General features: G+C 51.3%; 1 protein-coding gene across 2 annotated transcripts in view; it reads left to right on the forward strand.

Moving 5' to 3' along the window:
* Window positions 1-7,420: 7,420 nt before the first annotated feature.
* The window catches only part of TMEM40 (transmembrane protein 40), a 31,514-nt gene continuing 22,311 nt past the window's right edge, over window positions 7,421-16,623 (forward strand). Inside the window, exon 1 of one of the 2 annotated variants that reach the window (XM_079713507.1) lies at window positions 7,421-7,453. The gene's annotated coding sequence lies outside the window, so the exon portion shown is untranslated. The remainder of the gene's footprint in view (window positions 7,454-16,623) is intronic. The other variant, XM_079713508.1, reaches the window with a different exon arrangement.

The raw sequence follows: 16,623 nt of genomic DNA on the forward strand, positions 1-16,623 counted from the left end.
CCTTTGGCCTCCTCCTGGAGAACTAAAAAAGGAACACTTGCTTAGTACTCTCAGGTGCTGTCAGTGTGGGGCAGGTGATTTCTCCATTCGACCTATAAAGAAGCTGAGACTAAAAGAGGTTAAGTGATTTGGCTGAGGTCACACAGCTAGAGCCAGCACTCAAATTGGGGTCTCCCAGCTATTTAAAATACTGAACCACTTGAGGGCTATTCATAATACTAAACCACTTCTTTCTGGGATGGAGAAAGATTTTTGTGGCTTGAAACAAACAAGTTTGAACTCTTGTTCTATCACATCTTTTAGGAGTGAACGAGGCAGGCAGGTTGCTGGGAGAGGGTGACAGCCCCCCAGCCTGTGGGGGGAGCCAGGGATCCAAGCAGTGAGTACTCCTGTCAGCATTTACCAAAGACCCAGGCCGTGTGCTAAGCACAGGGGGTTATAGAGGAAAGCTGATCAGGGATGTGGTTAAGAACAGCTACTTAGTGAGAAGACAGAGCTGAATTTGAGTCACCTCTAGCTGTGGGACCTCGGGCAAGTGACTCAGTCCCTCTGAGCCTCAGTTTCCACATCTACAAAATGGAAATAATAGCACCCACCCAATAAGGCAAAGCTCTTGGCAGAATGCCTGGCACATGGCAAACCTGCAGTGAACGGTAGCTATTGGTTGTTTTTATTGTCGTTACACCTTGTAGGGGAGACATATGCTGATGTATGATGATCGAGGGAAGAATTGTGGGGACACAGAGGAGAGGGATGGGACGTGTGAGCCAGGCCTTGAGGAGCAGTACATCCTCCAGGCAGAGAACCGGGCCAGCGTTCCAGACACGAATGCCTGTATACTCACAACCTCGGGCTCCATCCTCAGGTGCCCTGGGTCTGCCCCTCACGCCTACAGGACAGATGCGTCCTGTGACATCTGCCCAGGCTTGAGTCCGGTCGGACATCACTCACAGGTGAGTCACTGCCCGAGCTCTTAGGAGAATTCCCAGGCTGAAGGCTCTGGGTCCTTCCAGCACAGGTGAGCCCGTTTCAAACATTTGGGTCTTGCATCTCAAGATGCTCTCAAGAGCCTTTTAAAAAATCTCCCTCCCTCCCTACTTCCTTCCTCCCTTCTTTTCTCCCTCCCTCTCTTCCTTCCATTCTTTTTATTCATCATAAAGGTTAACAACTCACACATTTATTTACAGAGATTTGTGACACCTCCTCAAGAACAGAAATATACTTGCAAACCAGACAGCACTAGAACAGGATGACCAAGGCTGATACAATCCAAAGCGGGAGATTCCACAACAGCAGTTCCAGCCAGGAGTCTCCTGGTGTCTGGTCACTAAATACTGGCTTCAAGCAAAGCAATGGAAACCACAGTCCAGGCACTACGGTAGGACAAGACCGCCTCTCTCCAGATGTGGAATGTAAGTCCAGTAACACTGCATGCCCCAAGACTTTTTTTAATGGAAATATCCTAACGTACACAGAAGTAGGAAGAACAATATAATGAATTCCGACGGACGAATCACCCAGCTTCCGCTACTGTCAATGTTGGTCAGTCGTGCTTCCTCTCTCCCCCTCCCCCATTTTTCCCGAGGCTGGAGTGCTTAAAGCAAATACCAAACGCAATGTCCTGTCACTAGTAATCGCTTCAGCCTGCCACGCCAACGGATGGTATTGTTTTTACATAACTGCTGTGCCAACGTCACACCTAACAAAAATAACAAAACCCCATAAATAATCTAATATTTAGTCCATGTTCAGGTTTCCCAGATGGCGTCAAAGGTGTCTGTTGGCAATTAGTTTGTTAGAAGAGTGTTCACGAAATTCATTTGGCTCTGAATTCCACAACTGTGGCACTTCACGTGTTTTGCTTCCTGGATGGGCTATAAGGGACATGGAGACAGGAATGCGTCCTACCCCTTCTTAAAACCTCCAGCTGTGGGGCTTCCCTGGTGGCGCAGTGGTTGAGAGTCTGCCTGCCGATGCAGGGGACACGGGTTTGAGCCCTGGTCTGGGAGGATCCCACATGCCGCAGAGCGGCTAGGTCCGGGAGCCACAACTACTGAGCCTGCGCGTCTGGAGCCCATGCTCCACAACAAGAGAGTCCACGATAGTGAGAGGCCCGTGCACCGTGATGAAGAGTGGCCCCCGCTTGCCACAAGTAGAGAAAGCCCTCGCAAAGAAATGAAGACTCAACACAGCCAAAATAAAGAAATAAATTAATACTACTTATAAAAAAAAAAACCCTCCAGCTGTGTGCTGGACACAAGCTGGCTCACAGGAGGCCCTCAAGATGAGGCCGGGTTCCCTGTCAACCTCTGTACCGGGTCCAGCAGCCCTGGGTGGGGTGGGCCCTACCTGTGTACCATGGAATATTACTCAGCAATGAGAAGGAACAGACTGCTGATACTCACAACCTGGATGAATCTACAGAGAATTAACGCTGAGTGAAAAAAGCCGATCACAAAAGGTTACAAACGGTATGGTTCCTTTTCTATAACTTTCTTGAAATAAAATTATAGAGATAGACAAGAGATTAGTGGTTGCCAGGGATCAGGGAGGGGAGGATTGAGAAGGAAAGTGGGTGTGGCTATAAAAGGGCAGCATGAGGGGTCCTTGTGGTGATGGAAATGTTCTGTATTTTGATGGTATCAATGTCAATATCGTGGTTGGGAAATTGTACTATAGTTTTTCAAGATGTTCCCATTGGGTGAAGCTTGGGAAAGAGTACATGGGGGTCTCTGTGTTCTTTCTTAAAACTGCATGTGGTGTTCTCAAATAATTATCTCAAAAAGTTTAATTTTAAGAAAGTGTGGTCAAGCAGAGGTAGTTTCCCCTAGAAACCAAAGGGAATATTTTCTGGACCTATTTGTTCCCCTCAAAGAGATTTCCAGGGATAGTTTGCATTGCTGCCCCCCAGTGCTTGTCAAACTGGGTTACCTGGAGCCTTTGGGTTCTCAGTGGGCGCTCCAGTGGCTGCCTGCAAGGTGATGCTGAGCAGGTGCTTCCATCAATAGCCCCAAGATCCCCACTTGAACTAGAAAGAAGTCCACTCTGACCTGCTAGAACGTCTTCAATTTTATTTGTTAAAAGGATCTTTCTGCTTAAAAAAAGAAAAAGGAAGTTTGAAAGCCACTTAAATTGAGTCTGAGCCCTCATTTTGCATTTGTCAGAATGAGCTAGGGTTGACCTTTTCCCCACCACACCCCCTTTTTAAAAAAATTTAACTTTAGTCCTTGTTCTTTAGAAGAGGCATTAAGACACTGGCATCTGAGAGTCAGAGGACTTTCAGAATGGCCAGGTCCAACTTCTGCCTTCAGCTGCAGAGGTTTTCCTTAGACCCAACTGTTGAAACCACTGAGGTCCAGAGGCCCGGGGTGAGTCACGCTTAATCTAGATTTAGGAATATTTTAAACTCCATCTCAAATTGCATCAGATACAGCCATTGTTTCCCAAAGAATATGGAGTGGTAAAGAGTCCAATCTAGGCCAGAGGCTACCTCTTCAAACATGGATTTAAATGACACACACAGGGGCTTCTAAATGAGGTTAGGTTGGAGTTTCTCCATGGAGGGGTGAAAAAAGTCCTGCCTTTGAAGTCAAGGAAACCGGGATTCAAGTCCTGACTTAGCCACATCCCAGTTATGTCACCTTGAGCAATCATTCACCCCTCTGATTCTCTTTTCTCATCCATGAAATGGGCGATAGTCCCTGATTTAAAGCATTCATTTAATAAATGTTTTAATATGGTTAAGACAGGCCCTGGGCTTCCCTGGTGGCGCAGTGGTTGAGAGTCCGCCTGCCGATGCAGGGGATACGGGTTCGTGCCCCGGTCTGGGAGGATCCCATGTGCCGCGGAGCGGCTGGGCCCGTGAGCCATGGCTGCTGAGCCTGCGCATCCGGAGCCTGTGCTCCGCAACGGGAGAGGCCACAACAGTGAGAGGCCCGCATACCACAAAAAAAAAAAAAAAAAAAAAAAAAGAACCAGGCTCCAGGGTGCTCATAGTAGGGGCACATTCTTTGCCCTCTACACCCACAGGGCATCATTCTCAGACCCAAGAAGTCTCTGGGGAGTTCCCGTCAGCCTGAGGGATCCCAGGGCCTCATCACAAGAGTGTCAAGCCCTGGGGAGGGCCGAGTGTGTCCAGGCACTGCCCCGAGTATTTCATACAAATAATCTCACCACGGATCGGGACTGCTGTCTCCCCATTTTTATGGATGTGGAGACTGAGGCCAAGCTGTGTAACTGTTGCCTCCAGAATTCACATGTCTGCTGAGGCAGGAGGCCCCCCCTGGCTGTCAGTTCTAGAATGCAGGGAAGCCAGATGCCACACTCAGCTGCTGAGCTGGCTCCCTGGGACTGTCAGCTGTGGCCACAGGATGGTGGGAGTTTGCCCCATGAATCACCCCCCCACACACACACACACACGCAGGGCAGTGAGGTCACCTCAGGATGGAGCTGAGCTGGACCTGCCTTGCGCCTCTGGCAGCTCTGTCGTGGCCCTGGAGATCCGCCCATGGCAGAGACGTAGGAAATGCCCTGAGATTGTGCCTCCACCCTGTGCCAGATGCTGCAGGAGGTGAACTCCTATTTGCTCAGAGAGGGGAAGTACCCTAACCTGGGACTAGAAGGAGGCAAACACAAGGTCATGACTGGCTCTTATGAGCACCTACTATGTGCCCGTCATTGAAACCTTTAAGTGGTAGGAAGTATTATTTAGACCAGTGGTTCTTAAACGTGAACAAGCATCAGAATCACCACGGGGTGCGGGTGGGGGGCTGTTAAAATACAAATTGCGGTTCCCACCTCCAGAGTTTCTGATTCATTAGGACTAGGGTGGGACTCGAGAATTTGCATTTCTAAAGTTTCCAGGTGATGCTGATACTGCTGGTCCAGGACCCACACTTTGAGAGTAGCTAATTAGTTCAACTTCCTTTCCCTTGCTTAATGGTGGTTCTCAAGTTTCTTCTTCCAGGGATGGAGGTCTCATTGCCTATTCTGTCAACCTATTTCATTTCTACGTAGTTTTTACTGTGAAGATATGACTTGTGTGTGTGTGCTTATGTTGCGATGAAAACTAACCCTCTTGGCTCTCCTCTGTGGCTCATTCTCTCTGCCTCTGGACTGCATGATCTCATCAAAAAGGAGCAATTGGAGGGGAGAGGAGACTTGCAATTAGACCAAAGGTCTCCCTCACCTGCACAGCCCATAGCCACCAAGCCCTGTCCATTCTACCCTCTAAATCAACAGTGTCCAATAGAAATATATTGTGAGCTCTATGTACAAAATTAAAAAAATTTTCCAGTAGCATCATTAAAAATAGCAAAAAGAAGCAGGTGAAACTAATTTCAATAATATACTTTAACCCAACTATATTCAAATATTATCTTTTTAACAGGTGATCAATACAAAAATTATTAAGGAGCTATTGTGTATTCTTTTTTTTCGTGCCAAGACTTGGAAATCCAGTGTGTATTTTACACTTACAGTACACCTCAATTCTGACCAGCACATTTCAAGGGCTCCATAACCACATGTGGCTGGTGGCTACTGTTCTGGACAGCGCAGTGACCCTGTTCCTAGTCCTCATCTGCCCTGCCACGGCTCATGCTTACCAGGTTCCTGCCCCTCATGTCTTGCCTGCCAATCCAGAGTACGGCAGCCAAATCATTGCCTGAAACGTAAGATTTGATCGTGTCCCTATCACCCTCATGATAAGGTCCGTCCTCCTTGGTCTGGCTTCTGACGCCTCTCTTGCTTTCCCTTCTCCCGTCCTCCAGCCCCCAAGCCCCCCACTCTCCTGCTGTACTGAATTATTCTCAGATCCTCGACACACTAGTGCCTGTTACCTCTAAACCTTTCCACACTTCATTCCCTCTGCCTCGAATACCCTTGGAACGCATCTTGGGCTACGCTTTCAGGTCACTCATTCATTCAACAAAATTTATTGAGCACCTACTATGTGTTGACACTGTCCCAGATCCTGGAACAAACAAATACATAAGAAGGAAGCATGACTAACAAGGAAATATACGGTGTGTCAGACAGTGAGCAGTAAAGCAGGATGCGAGGGAAAGGTGGTGCAGGCGGTTACTACTGTATACAGGATGTCAGGGAAGGCTTCCTGGAGAAGGTGACATTTGAGTAGAGAGACCTGAAAAAGTGAGGGAAGGAGCCAGGCGGCTGTCTAGGGAAAAGCATTCTAGGCAGAGGGAACAGCCAGTGCAAAGGCCCTGAGGAGGAAGCCTGACTGGAGTGTTTGGGGCACATTCCTGGGTGGCTGGGGCGGAGTGAGAGAGGAAGTCATAGAAATCAAGATCAGAGAGAGCAAGGAGTGAGTGGCACATCATACAGGGCTGTGTAAATACGGGAGTGAGTGAGGTGTGAACCCTGGGAGGGTGCTGAGCAGAGGAGGGACATGAGCTGACTTGAGTTTTAACCAGATCCCTCTGGTTGCCATGATGGCAACAGACAGGAGCATAGAGACTAGTGATGTGGTGGCCAGACCAGGGTAGTTGCCAAGCAGATGGAACGGAAGAGGCTGGATTCAGAATATGTTGAAGGTGGGGACAACAGGGTTTTCCAGATAGGTCAGAACCAGAGTATGAGAGAGCAAAGGGTCAAGGATGACTCAAAGGACGACTCCTGAGCTTAGATGACTCCTCTTCCAGGAAGCCCTCCTGGGAAACCACAGCTCCCTGGGCCTTGCCCTCATGGGGGCTGTCGTGGCCTGTCTCCCTCAGGGTGCTCCCCAGGGCAGTGTAGGACTTGTTTACTGTCCTGCTTCCAGAGTGTTTGAGAGGTGAGTGAGTCCCGGCCTCAGCTTTGAGAGGTCAGTCCCCACCCCCTACTCTGTTGGGATCCACAAGGCAGTGGATGTTCTAGCCTTTGCCCAGTTTCCTCACCAGGAGAGGGCACTGCCAGTCCCACCCACAGGACTCCCCCCCACCCAGCCCTGAGCCCCAGGGCCTCCTCTTCTGCTGCTGGCCCCACCTCACTCCTCTGGGGGAGCATCCGGTTGGCCCACATGGCTGGGCCCTGAGTCGCTCTCACCCAGGGGGGTGGGGAGCATCTGGGACACGCCACCTCCTCCCCGCCCAGAGCCTGGCACAAGTCAGGGTGGTACGACTGCCCCCACGTAACTACCCCTGAGGTCAGAGGGCATGGCCCCGGCCCGGGGCGGGTTGGGGGCTGCAGCCACTCCATCTGCCCTCCTGGCACATCCGGGGAGGAGTCAAGTCAGACAGGAAGGCCTGACGCCTACAGCACCGCGGGAAGGAGGGCCCCCCGGCTGAGCGTGGGCGCGTGGGCGGGTGAGCATGGGGCCCAGGGCGACGTCACGTCCCGCCCCTGCCTGTCACGGGGGCGGCCCCGCCTCTCTGCCCTCCTCCCGGCCCCGCCCGCCCGCCTCAGGAGTCCGAGCGCCGCTAGCCTCCAGCCCACACCGGCCTCGGGAACACAGGTAAGGGGCACGCGGAGCGTGAGAGGCGGGGTGGGGGTGATTTTTAAGAGAACTGGGGAGAAACAGGCTCTTCAACAGGCCTGACATTTTGTGGTTACCTGTGGGCCTGGGTTTGAGTCCCAGTTCAGTGGCTTCCCAGCTGGGTGAGCGCCTGTGTCTCCATCTCTGGAAAATCAGGGGAGGGTGAAGTTCTTCAGGGGTGCTGTGAGCCTCCAGCCGGCCCGTGCCCCGCCCCCGCAGGTGACCCACTGCGGTTCTGTCGCTGACTTCCTGCGGGGCCTTCAGAAAACCCTACGACCTCAGCTTTCCCATTCGTGAGGTGAAGGGTCCCCCTAGCTTCGGAAGGCTTCTCCCACTCTGCCCTCGAGGGACTTACAGCTTTGGAGGGTTTTTCCTCACAGACGCCCGGCCTCTGCGCTTTGACCGGCGAGTGAAGGCAGCCGCCCTCCTGTTCCCCCCAGAAGCTGCCCTGGCCCCGGGCTCAAAGGCATCTCTGGGGAAAAAGTGCTGAACAGAGAGCTGGGGGCGGGGGGAGACCCGCTAAAGGCAGAGGCTCACGGGGTGGAGGGTGCGGCCTAGAGGGAGCCCCCAGGCACCCCGGTCCCCCAGGCCGTCATCCCGAGTCTGGAGGACTCACCTGTGCTCAGAGCATCCCGGCTTCTCTCCTCAGAGGCAGCCTTTTGGCCGGAAGCCAACCCATTTTCCTTTTATGGGGGACAAGAAAGATTATGGGCTTGTGCTTATCATTTTGACCTGGTTTGTTTAGAAACTGAGAGAAAAGTGAAGTCAGGAGTGTGTGTTTGTCCTGTTCGGAGTCCAAGCCAAGCGGATCTGTAATAACGAACCCCTCTCCTGTCTCTGGATCTCCCAGAACTTGGTGCAGCCCTCTAAACGGCTAGGGTCCCTGGGCTTCCCTGGTGGCGCAGTGGTTGGGAGTCCGCCTGCCGATGCAGGGGACGCGGGTTCGTGCCCCGGTCCGGGAAGATCCCACATGCCGTGGAGCGGCTGGGCCCGTGAGCCATGGCCGCTGAGCCTGCGCGTCCGGAGCCTGTGCTCCGCCACGGGAGAGGCCACAACAGTGAGAGGCCCGCGTACCCCAAAAAAAAAAAAAAAAAAAAAAGGCTAGGGTCCCTGTGCCTTGAACTCCTCACCAGGCCATCTTCTTAGGGAGAGAGCTCTCACACGCTGGCCACATGCCAGGACCAGGGACCGCTAATTTCACTCTCATAACAGCTATACGTGGGAAGTTGTCTTTTTTTTAAAGAAAATAACCTTATGGAGATATCATTCACATGCCATAAAGTTCACCCTTTTAAAGTGTACAAGCCTGTGGTTTTCAGTTTATTCACCAAGTTGTGAACCATCACCGCTGTCCAATTTAGAACATTTTTATCCTCCCCAAATAAACCCCATACCCTTTAGCAGTCACTCACCATATCCCCTTCTCCCTGGCAACCGCTAATCCACTTTCTGTCTCTATGGATCTGATCATTCTGGACAATTCATGTAAATGCAGTCATACAATAGGGGATCTCTTCTGACTGGCTTCTTTCACTTAGCATAATGTTTTCAAGGTCTATGCATGTTTTAGCGTGTGTCAGCACTTCATTCCTCGTTTTGGGTGAATAATATTGTACTGTATGATTATATCACATCTTGTTTATCCATCCATCAGTTGATGGACATTTGGGTTGTTTCCACTTTCTGGCTATTATGAATAACGCTGCTGTGAACATTCATGTACAAGTCTTTGTGTGGACACAGGTTGTCAGTTCTCTTGGATATAATACCGAGGACTTGCTAGGTCTTATGGTGAAACTATGTTTAACATCGTAAGGAGCTCAAACTGTTCTCCAAAGCGGCTGCACCATTTTACATTCCCACTGACAATACGTTAAGTCTCCAAATTTTCCACGTCCTCTTCAGAACTTGTTATTGTCTGTATTTCTTATTTTAGCCATCCTAGCGCATATGAAGTGGTATCTCATTGTGGTTTTGATTTGCATTTCCGTAATGACTAATGATGCTGAGCAACATGGGCTACTGACCATTTGTATATCTTCTTTTTGTTTGTTTGTTTGGTTGGTTTTTTTGCGGTACGCGGGCCTCTCACTGTTGTGGCCTCTCCTGCTGCGGAGCACAGGCTCCGGACACGCAGGCTCGGCGGCCATGGCTCATGGGCCCAGCCGCTCCGCGGCATGTGGGATCCTCCCGGACCGGGGCACGAACCCGTGTCCCCTGCATGGGCAGGCGGACTCTCAACCACTGCGCCACCAGGGAAGCCCTGTACATCTTCTTTAGAGAAATGTCTGTTGAAATCCTTTGGCCATTTTAAAATTGGGATGTCATATTATTGTTGAGTTGTAGGCGTGCCCATTCCAGGGGAAGATTCTGAGGCTCCCAGAATGGGTGAGACTTGCAGTGATCTCACAGTCAGTGGTGGGTAGAGCTGGGAACTGAGTCCAGGTCTGTCTGATATTCAAGAGCCAGAAAGCTCTTTCTCTTTCACTGGGTGCCTCCTTTCTGGTTTTTGCTATTGTCAATTGTGTGTGTGTGTGAGAGAGAGAGAGAGAGACAGACAGAGAGAGAGAGAGAGGGAATGTGAGAGACCAAGAGAAAAAGATGAGACAGAGACAGAGGGAAGCTGGCATGAGAGGCTGAGAAAGAGGAGCCTGGCCTGGCACTGGCTGTTCAACAAGACACCCACCTTGGAGAGTCAGAGCCAGGGAAAATTCTTTTCAGAGGTTTTGGTTTCTTCCCTCCTCAAACATTTTGGGGGCCTCAAAAAAGTTTATTGAGGGGCATACTCCCTCCTGGTTTTTCTTCGTCTCTAAATCCGAAACACATCTGATTAGACCCCCAAACCTAAACAGGGAATAGCATCCCCTAGTGTCTAGCTGGGTCTAAGAATCTGGAGCAGTGTTCGTCACACTTTTTGGTGTCACTCTCTGCTCAAGAAAAATGTTTAGGCACCCACAACGTTTTATATATATATATATATATGGATTTAGAAATTATATACAAGTACTGTGACCATTAACTAATGTCTCAAGGCCCAGTATATATTCGGAGTGAATTTCATCACTAACAGTAGTGGATAGAAGTCCACCTTTCAAGGAGTTTTCTTACTATGATTTCAGTCAGCAATAATGTGTATGTGAGATGCCATTCTTTACTGTTTTCAACGTTAGGGTAGCTGTGGTAGGACTTGAACTAGGAGCAGTGGTGGGTTTGTCCTACACTTTTCCTGTCGCTGGCTTGTACTTTCTTGATAAGCGTTATCTCCATCCACGGTTTCTTGGCAGGGACTTTTAGAAGCCACTTGTCCACACTACAGGGATTGATTCAGTTAAAGCTGTGTTGTTTGATCCTCACCTCCACCTAACCCGCCACCAGGACACTACAGTATACAGCAGTAGGCTGAATGTAAAGGAACAGGAGACATGGGCATAGCAAACCTGTCTGCATTGTGGGCTGCCTTTGGCCTCTGGGGACCCCACTTAATGGACATGGCATTGGGTGTCTGACGTATGGCCAAGGGTGCACATCAGGGTTGAGCTATATACTCTTAACTACTTTTAGCTAAAACTTAAGTAGAAATAATGAACTAATATTTTCCTCCTGTGCTTTGGAGATTATTATTTGAGAGACTAATAGGTTCTGAACTAAGGACATCTAAGCCCACCTCTGCCACACCTTCGCTTGCCACCTCTCATGGCAGGGTGCTCATGACCACTCAAAGCAGCGCTCATTTTTAGAAAATTCCTTTACATATTGAGCTGGCATCTGCCCTGGTGACTCCCCAAGGTCCCAACCCCTCCCTCTGGGCTCACAGCCCCACCTGGTCATCCTGTCCTGGAGGAGCCCTGCAGAGACCTGGGGACAATGACCAGGTCTGTTCCTGTAGTGCTCATCCCTAGGCTGAGCGCCCTGCTCCTCCGGCCACTGCTCTTGGATGTGGTCTCCGTACCACTCACATCCCCTGGATTATCTTGGTTTGTCCAGATTCTGTTCTGTTCAAGACCTAGGATTGAGCCTAGGATAGGAGCTGGTGAGGTATAGGTCACCTTCCTCACTGTACACTCTGTGCTTCTGTTAATATGACCGAAGGCTGTGTTAGCTTCGCTTTGTTGCTCTATCCTCCTTCTTCACAGACTGGATTTTGTCCCTTTTACCTTCTTCTTTTGGTGCCATCCCCACTTCTCAGGCCCTAGCTGCATCCTTGGATGTGCTGTGGCCATAGGGTTCACCCAGATTCGTGCCAGGTCCGTCCAGCTTGTGGGCAGCTGGCTGAGCAGTTTGGGTGGTTATCCCACCATTAAATTGCCTGCATAGACTTGAGACAAACGGCTGAGGAGGTGGGAACGGTGGCGTCTTCATTCTTTTCCTCTGTGAGTTCCCCTTGTGCTTGGACTTCAGCCTCAGATCCGAGTTCATATCGTTTGCTACGGGGCCTGTGGGGAAGCCCCTTTCCCTCTCTGGGCCTCAGCTTTAATCTCCTGGCTGTAACTCTGTGGAATTCAAGCTTGGGGAAAGACAGAGAGGGCCAAGCCTGGGGAGTGGGGTGAGGTGGGAGGTGAGGCTGAGGCAGGAGGTGTAGCGGGCTGAAGAAGAAGAGGGATGGGAGCAAGCGGAGGATCTTATAAAGGGAAGGGGGAGATGCTAAGACATTGCTGGCGTAACATTATTTCTCTAAGCTCTTAAATCCAGCACTTTATGGCTTCTTTTTGTGAAGCACTTTCTCTAAGCCAGGGACTAGAATATAGTAGCAAGAAAAACGTAATTCCTAATCCCAGGGAGCCCAGAATCTAAGTCCATTTTATCTGAATCCTCACAGCGATGCTGCAAGATAGTGACACAATCCCTATTTTACAGACAGGGAAACTGAGGCTCAGAGTGTAAAGTTATTTGCCCAAAGTCACCGAGCTGGGAAGTAAAGTGATGAGGCACGATTTGGAGTGGGCTCTGTCAGACCCCACTGCTGGAGTGACTTAATCAAGATACCGCTCAGTACAGAGTGTTGGCTAACAGCGTGTCATTTTACTATGTACTGTCCTGTCCACAGCCCCAGGTGAGCTCCAAAGCCCTTGGTGAGTGACACTATTCTTTGTCTCATAGATGAGAAAAAGGACCTAGAGGAGGGAAGCGACGTGCCCAGGGCTTGGTGGCAGGGCCCGGCCAGGCCCTCGGTCTCACAGCAGCTAACTCTGTTTCCTCCCAGCCCCTGCCCTGAGGGTGCCCAGAAGACTTCCCACCCATACCTTGGGATCTGGAGCTCTGAAAAGACGGTTTCTGTTCCATGCCTCTGGCTTCCCAGGGTCTGTTTCTGATTCATTCCCCTCCCCAACTGTCCTGCTTGATGGGTGGAGGAACTCTGGACCCGGGAATCTGGCAGTGTCCAGAGGGGGCAGTGAGAGTGCCCAGGCCTGGATTCTAGGACAAAAAGACGGGCCCCAGGCACAGCAGGGATTGAAGCAGATGGCATTTCCCAAAGCTGTACCAAAAGACATTGAACCACATTCTGGGGAAAAGGACTATGCTCTTATGTAGTTTGGGGAAGGATTGGATTAACTAGAGTGAAAGAGCTTTCTATCCTGCAGGCCTTCTCAGAGCCTTTAATGTACAACTTGCACTTCGTGCAGCTCCAAGGGGGGGTACCTATGGAAAGCAGTGTTGCCCAAACTTCTTTGAACATAAAATCCACTCTTTTCTTGGAGCATTTCAAAGGCCCCACAAGATACTCTATGTATCTTACTGTTAGGACATGCTCTTCTGGGCCCTCCCATGGGTCACATCAACCCTGAGCGCCTTTGCTGATTGAGTGGATGAACCCTGACTGCTTTAACAGGACCAGAGCTTTAGTATCCTAGAACGTCAGAACTGGAAGAACCTTGCAGGGTGCAGCCCAGCTTCTCCATGTGTGGGAACTGAAGCCCAGGGCAGTCCAGCAACATGTTTGGAGGAGGGAGGCCAGAGGCAGACAAGCCTGTTGGGAGACTGTTGTAACACTCAGGGGAGAGTTTCTGGCGGCCTCAGTGGACCACACTGTGCCTAGCATGTGGTGCCTTTGTTAACAGTACAGATTTCCCTGAGCCACACCCTAACCCTAACCTTGCTCTGAACACCAGACGCTCTGAGTGAGAGAGTCCTGGGCGTCTGCCCTGTCAACAGTGCTCCCAAGGACATCTGACCATTATCCAAATTTGAGAGACATTGAGCATGGGAAAGGAAGGGAAAACTCTCATTTATTAAGTTGCCAGTCTTCTAGGCTTGTTGTGGGCACGATATCCTTTTATCCCGCAACACTCTGGAGGATAGATATTAACACACCATTTTATAGAAGCTGAGTGGAGCCTGGCAGCAAAGGAACAGGGACAGGAACACAGTTATGACCAAGTCCCAAACCCTCAGTCCCCTTGTAGCATCTCTTGGGAGGGAGGCAGTGGGAGTAGAGAAGCCAGCTCCTCTTGAAGGGAAGGTGGGACAGGCTGGGGCTTTGGCTGGCTGTGGAGGGAGGAGCCGTGTCATCCTTCCTGCCTTTGGAGCTTGGGGGCCCAGGAGGGTGGTGGAGTCAGAGGAGTTAGGAAGGAAGACGGTCAGCATCTGAGGGCTCCGGGCTGAGGCACGCACTGCGGTGGAGAGACTGTGATAAGCAGAGCGATCGCCCCCAAAGGTGCCTATGTCCTGATTTCTGGAAACTGCGACTCTCGTAGGTTATGCAGCAGAGGGGAATGAAGATTGCACATGGAATTAAGGTTGCTCATCCGCTGGCCGTCACATACGGGATGATTCTGGGTGATCTGGGTGGGGCCAGTGTCATCACAAGGGTCCTTAAATGTGGAAGAGGGTGGCAGAAGAGGTCAGAACAGTGTAGTGTGAGGCCTTGACCTGACATTGCTGGCTTTGAAAATGGGAGAAGGGGCCACAAGCCAAGGGATGTGGGTGGCCTCTAGAAGCTGGACAATGCAAGGACATGAAGAAGAAGGGGGAGGGAAAGGGGAAGGAGAAAACGCAGCAGCAAGGAAACGGATCTCCCCTAGAGCAGGAAGGAAGGCAGCCCTGCTGACACCTTGATCTTAGCCCAGTGAACCAGTGTTGGACTTCTAACCTACAGAACTGTGAGATGCTATACAGGTGTTGCTTTAAGCCACTAAGTTTGTGGGAATTTGTTACAGAAGAAAGAGAAAACCAGTGAGGAGCTGAACCAGCTCCAAGATGGTCTCTGTCCTCAGCAAGTGTACAGGCCTCTAGGGCAAGATCTTCAGGCAGCTGGCTTGGGCAGTTACAGTGCTGGGGAAACCTGGGAGCTCCCCAGCCCAGCCTGGAGTTGAAACAAAACACCTCGACTGGGGTGGGGGGCCTCAGGGGCCCTGCCCGTCCCGCCCTGGGGGCTGGAGTGAAATCTGTGGACCCTGGCCTGCCCAGCGAGCCCCGCTTCGCTCTGCCTACACTTTCAGAGCCCCTCCCCCCGCATTCGTCTCATCTCAAATACTTTGGTTGCAAGTAACAGAAACCACCACAGGCTACCATAACAGGACTTTCTTGGGAGGATATGGAGGTCTCACAGAGCAGAGGGAACTTCTGAGGAGCCAGACTGCAGAGAAGACGGTGCCCAGGAGCAGAAACAAGAGGGCCCTGTCTCAGGGGAGACCAGCGCCCACAGATTGAGGGCTTTGTGTCACTCACGTCACAAGTCCGATTCCCGGGAGGGAGACGCTGATGGTCTAGCCTGGGTGGAGGGCAGTCACCCCTCCGGAGTTCCCATACGGTTGTCCTGGAGCAGTGTCTGCCTGACCAGGATGTGCTTGGAATTAGGGCGCATGCTTGTTTGGGGTGGCTTGGGAAGCTGGAGATTATCCAGGGCTCTGACTTTCTCCTTTGCTGCAATCACCAGAAGGGGCCTCGACGCCAGGTGGACAACATCAGTAAGTGTCCACCCCTCTGTCGGCTCTGTCCCCCTCTTTGCTGCTGTTTCTGTTCCCAGGGCCTCCCATCCCACTTCCTGCCCTGGGCATGTTTAACTGAGCTGGTCCAGCATTGGTGGCCCTCAGGGGTGAAGTTTCAGTCCACCCGTGGGGAAGGTTGGCCGTTAGCCAAGCATTTAAGGCCCTGGATGATTCCCCAGCCTCACGGGGTTCCTACCCCTTCACCAGCCCACTGCCACCCACCCCCTCCACTAAACCTTCATCCCACTTTGGCCACATGTTAAAATCCAACTCAATCTTAGTAAGCCCCCTCCTCCAAGGTGGGACACCCGAGAAAGATAGGCAGCCCCTGAATCAGGAGACAGGGTTCTGGAGCCAGCCTTGCCCCTGAAGCGCTGTGCGATCCTGTGCAAGTTCCTCTCCATTGCTCAGTTTCCCCTTCCGTAAACTAGGACACCGATCGCCACCCTGCTTCCTGCCTGGTTAGCGTGAGGATCCAGTGAGCTGAGCAGGGAAAGCTCTGTGAGGCTGTGATGGCCTGGTGTCCCCTACTATCCCTCCCACCTCGGACCCAGGCCCTTGTAATAGCAGGAGCTTAGGAAATCTGGGCTGAACTGAAGTGGAAATCCAGTTTAGCAAAGTCTGTGGGTGCAGCGGCCCTGGCACCACCGGTGACTCAGCAGGGCTGGGCTTTTTGGAGAAAAGCGCTAAGCATTGCATTTCCTTGTAGGAACAGCCTCAGATGGTGGGGGGTGGTGGGGGGCACCTGAAACAGGGAGGCCTACGGGCCTCTAACCAGGGCCAGGGAACGGGGGTTCTCTGTTAGGGCAGGGGATGGATTCGAGTCCATCTGTAAGCTGCGAGACCTTGGACAAGTCACTTGTCTCTGTGAACCTCAGTTTCTTTCTGTGTAAAATAAGATTTGCAAGGGTGAAATAAGATCGCGGGGATTGCGCCACGTGCTCTTTCCTCTCTCTGCTTTCTTCTGTCTTCACTTCTCCTGTCTGAATTCCATGCTCCCTATTGGCTCAAAGGAGGTCACATGCTGCGAACCTGAACTTTCAGAAGCCTCTCACGGCAGTCCCTCTGCCTGATGTCCCACCACTAGTGCGCTGTCCTTTTGTCTTAAGCAGTGCCCTACACACTGATCTTAGAGTTTTAAATTTTTACAATTCTGTTTATCCTTTCTTACAGCAGAAATATGGGTGGAGGAGGATGAGGCAAGGACATTAAAAGGAGAAACAG

The sequence above is a fragment of the Hyperoodon ampullatus genome (genome assembly GCF_949752795.1).
Source record: "Hyperoodon ampullatus genome assembly, chromosome: 10".
Lineage (NCBI taxonomy): Eukaryota > Metazoa > Chordata > Mammalia > Artiodactyla > Ziphiidae > Hyperoodon > Hyperoodon ampullatus.